This window comes from Notolepis coatsorum (genome assembly GCF_963971535.1).
Source record: "Notolepis coatsorum genome assembly, chromosome: 2".
Taxonomy (NCBI): Eukaryota; Metazoa; Chordata; class Actinopteri; order Aulopiformes; family Paralepididae; genus Notolepis; species Notolepis coatsorum.
The window spans coordinates 16,873,537-16,878,536 of record NC_140166.1 but is presented as its reverse complement, the minus strand read 5'-3'; positions in this window follow the sequence as shown (position 1 = coordinate 16,878,536).

Sequence of the window (5,000 nt, the reverse complement as noted above, 5' to 3'; positions counted from 1 at the left end):
CTGCCCGTGAGGAGCATCATTCGAGCCCGTCTCTATTGGAGAGGCTGACCGGCTTCCACCTGTGCTGCACGCATACTGGGATTACAGTCGCTGCCTTTCGTCTGCTGAGCAGGGAGTAATATACCGCCTCCGGGAGCCTATTGAGTCCCCGCTGACCCAGACTTTGCATTAGAGCATTGCCTCCCCCTGCTGGCTTACAACCGGTGGAACCCCCTACCAGTATCCCCTAGATATAATTCCTAATATTCAAGTTGTATTATTATCTCATGCGTAACCAGAGAATGGACATTCATTATTGATTTGCCTACGCACATTCCTTTGCCTTATAAGCGCATCTAGAGTGAAGTATATTATGTATTCTTGCTGCTAATAAATACTTAAAGACAACTTTGTGTAGAACCGATTCATTGTGGGGAAGTGTTCTCATCATATACTCGTGTACGGTATGGCCAGTATAATGTACATAAGACGGTAGTGGTTTAATGATACCATACTTGATTAATACAGTCAGGGAATTGTACCCCTCAGTTACAATTGGTCCTTCGAGCCCCGGATAAGAATTAGCGTAATATTAATATAATATTAATATTAACATGGCCGATGATGAACACTCCACAAACGGTTCTCCTAAGCTAGATCGCCCGCAGTGCAGACGGCAGCCACCTCCCTATCTAGAGGCATACACTGTCAGTCCAATACCTAGCTTTAAAGGGAAGTTAAATACGGATAAAGTAACTAAAGCGGATAGTAAAATTATGTCCAACCCTACCGACCAGGCTACCCCGCCAGTAGAGACCCTAGTGGGTTCTAACGTAATTGACCAAGCTCACGGGGGGGACCAGGAGGGACATGACATGACTTTACCCCCAGACAACGCCAACAAGACAGTCCCCGGAGAGCTCCAGGATAAAGAAAGCGCTCCAGGGACGGAACCCGACCCACCACAAGAAGAGACGCGCACCCAGGAGATGGATCTCCTCGGTACACGACAGGAGAACGGATCTCCAACGAGTACTGCCGGGAGCCGATCGCCTCGACCGGCGTCTTCCCCCAGCGAGGCGGACAAGATGCTGGCACAGGCACTCATCGCCACCCTGGCAGCCTCCACCGAACGCGATCGACTTCAAGCGCAACAGACGCGCGAGCGCGAACATTTTGCAGCCGAGCGAGAGCGCTTCCAGGCGCAACAAAGGAGTGAAGACGACCGCATAAGACTGGAGACCAGACGCCTTCAGACGGAAGAGAACATTGAAAGAAGCCGCGCCGATGCACAGCACGCCGCCGCCAATGCACAGCGCGACGTCGCAAATGCACAGCTCCACGCCGCCCATGCCAGCGCCAATGCCCAGCGCGACGCCGCCAACGCACAGCGCGACGCTGCCCAGGCCAGCGCCAATGCGCAGCGCGACGCCGCCAATGCCCAGCGCGAAGCATCGCGCGACGCAGCCCATGCCCAGCGCGAGGCAGAGCGCGACCGGCTGCAGGCGGAGCTGATGGACAAACTGGTTGCCATGGCGACACCCCCTCTCTCCGCACGGAGCTCCCGGAGATCGTCACGACAAGGGTCAAGGACGCATTCCCCTACCCGACCAAGCGACCCGGGACCCCGCCAACAGGAGGCTCCTGTCCACGTCTCCGAACCCCCTCCCCGGCCGGTCCATACGAGACCCAGCAACCGGGAAGAACCGGACCACGCCGAGAGACTGAACAGAAGACTCCAGGTCCTAGCAGAGGAAGAGGAGGAGGAAGAGGAGGAATGTCAAGCCGACCAGCAGCAACGTACTCTGGACCAGGAGGCCCAGTACAGCCCCGACCAGCAGCAACGTACTCTGGACCAGAAGGCCCAGTACAGCCCAGAAGTCAGCCCCGAGGCCCTGCGCTACAAACCACCGACTCAACTCACGGGTGAGTTTGACGCACCGCCAGCCCCGAGGAACAGCACCTGGGTACCCGGCCCTTGGTACCCACCAAGTACCAGCCCAAGACAACACGTAAGAGGAGACTCGCCTAGGAGGCCTCTCCCCCAACGCTCACCGATGTGCCAGTCATCCATGGCATCGTACCTTGGCACACCGACGTTCCCGGACTTCACACACGAGAACAGAGCACAGTACACAGAGCTACGAATGTGCTTAGAGACTATGCTGTCCGACGTACCAGATGAACCGTACAAGTATGCTATCCTACTCAAGCACCTGAAGGTGCCCAGAGCGCACAATATAGCGCTGGCATATTCCAGCTCTACTACCCCATACACCGCGGCTCTAGTAGCCCTCGACCAACGTTATGGACGCATATGGGACTACGTGATACAGGAGATAAGAGACATTGACCGTCTCCCCCCAGCCAGAGACAACAGAGCATTAGATGACCTCGCTATCAAGGTACAGTCCCTGGTAGGGATGCTGGGGTCCCAAAAGGAAAAAGGGATCTATGAACTGTACGCTAACTCTAATGTAGAGAGGATACTAGAGAAGCTCCCTCCCGCCCGACAAGAGCGTTTTCGGCGGCAGAGAGACTACCGCGACCCCAACGGTCCAGAGGCATCCCTCCTAGACCTATCTGAATTCCTCGCCAGGGAGGTCAGTAGCCTACGACTCGACACGTTCGTATGGAGTGGACCAAGCCCAAGACTCGGACCTCGGGGATCAACAGATAACCGCCGGTTGGTGACCGTTATGCACCAAGCCGAATCAGTACCGCAGCACAAGAACCACAACACCCCCTCGACGAAAGAGGACCAGTGGAAGATTGAGTGCCAGTACTGTGAGGGAGAACATCGGCTGTACCAATGCGACACTTTCGGGAAGCTGACCACGGACGAGGTGAGTCAGTGGATCAAGGACCACCGCCGCTGCTTCCGCTGCGCGCGCAGCCACCTAGCAGCTGAGTGCCGCTTGAAGAAAAAGTGCAGCAGGTGCGGTGGCACCCACTTGGAGGTCCTGCATGACATCAACAGGCGTCAGCCAGGACAACAGAGTGGGCCCGTCGCGGTAATGTACCATGCCGAGGCGGTGGCACCAGTACCGAAGAGCCACCAGACCGCTCCCTACTGTGCCTACTGCGACGGCGGACACTGGCTGGCACAGTGCGCCGAATATAAGACACTGAACCCCGTCCAAGTTGACCAGTGGCGTGAGGCGGCCCAGGCGGGCGCCGCCTACCGCGCAGGGGCGGCCCAGGCGGGCGCCGCTTACCGCGCAGCACGGTGCGGAGCCCACCAGAAGATCCAAGGCAACCGACCAACAGGAGTGCTCCACATTGACCAGCATAGCGGGACCCCCCGAGTGCTCCTCAAAGTGGTCAGAGTGCTCCTGAGCTACGAGGACAAGGTCCTGGACACTTACGCCGTCCTGGACGATGGGTCTGAAAAGACTCTCCTCCTCGCTTCCGCAGCAGCCCAGTTGGGCCTGCGGGGTGTCAAAGATACCATGACCATACGCACCATCAGAAGGGACCAGAAGACCATAAAAGGTGAAAGGGTCTCCTTCAAGATAGCAGCGGTGGACCAGCCCGAGAAGCAGTATAGTATAACCAACGTCTTCACCAGCCACGACATAGGCTTGTCTCAGTACACCTACCCCATCCCACAGCTGATGGCTAAGTATGTGCACCTACGTCAACTACCTATACCGCTTATCGACGGCGCCACACCGACCCTGCTCATCGGCTCCGACCACGCGGACCTCATTCTCCCAATTGAGGCGGCCCACATCGGACCCAAAGGATGCCCAGTCGCGGTTCAGACCCGACTGGGATGGACGCTCCAGGGCCCCCTCTACGGACTTGACAGTCAACCCACGTCTACAAGCTGCCTACACACAAAGGCGAGCGACACCGGCCACTCCCTCGTACAGCAGAGGCTATTGACATTAAGCGAGAGGCCCGTGAGAGAACCGTGGGCACCAGAGGGAGTTCGGAACTCCACCCCCCTCAGCTGCGCTCCAGACGTAGCTGACCTCGAACCCAGCACCCCAAGCGACTCCTTGACGGGGCGGCCGGGACCGGCCCCTCCTCAGACGGGGTACAGAGCAAACAAGAGAAACAGACGGAGGAGGAGGAGGCACAGCCAAGCACAGATCAAAGCAGTCTCAGGCCCGCTTCCTCCTAAGCCCCCCTTCATCCCATCCAGTCGTCATGACCATAGACCAGTCACTACCCCGAGCTGCGTGGCCGGCCGGCCGCGTAAGCAAAGTGACCACTGGTGCCGACGGAAAGGTCAGAGTGGCAGAAGTGCTCGTCCAAGGGCGGACCTACAACCGACCCGTGGCGAGGCTGATAGAGTCGCCAAGGCTCCCCGACTCGCTTAATGACGACCATGACCACTGACTTTGTGAACTGCCTACCCTCACAACGGACATTGAGTAGTGGACAGTGCGGTTAATCTGTCTCTGCTTAGCTAATTAGGTGGGACTAATTAGGAGGCGGCTGTTACAAAGGGTCAGATTAAACCGAATATATGTATTTATTGATTGATATATATTGCATAATATTTGTATATCGTTTGATATCCCTTGTGTATTCTTTGTACATATACACGGAATATCCCTTTAACCTACTACAGACCATAATATTTCGTTCTCTTATTGGATGGCGTGCCACCAGCGCCAGTGTCTTACCCCCAGAGTCGAGTTCAAAGCTACCGTCAAGGCTTGTCTCAACATGCCCGGTTCTGCCCAGGACTACGAGACAGGAATAAGGCTGGCACTAGATTATTCCCCGTACATATAAATATGGCGCAGGTGAATACAGAAGTAGTTCAGTCCGCAGTCCGTTCAGTTCAGTCTTAGTAACAAGTGAAGCCTCACCCACTATGCAACGTGCGGTGAAGTAGGGCTCGTATTGCCCCAAGATAGAGTCTTGTTTATCCTAATACGTTTGTTCAACGTATCGTTCGCTCCTTACTAGTAAAAGCCTTCATCACGAGTCAAAGACCAAGTGAAGTGAGCAATTGTGCGTCTAAATAGAGCACTTATAGCCGCGTGCGAATAGGATAGTGG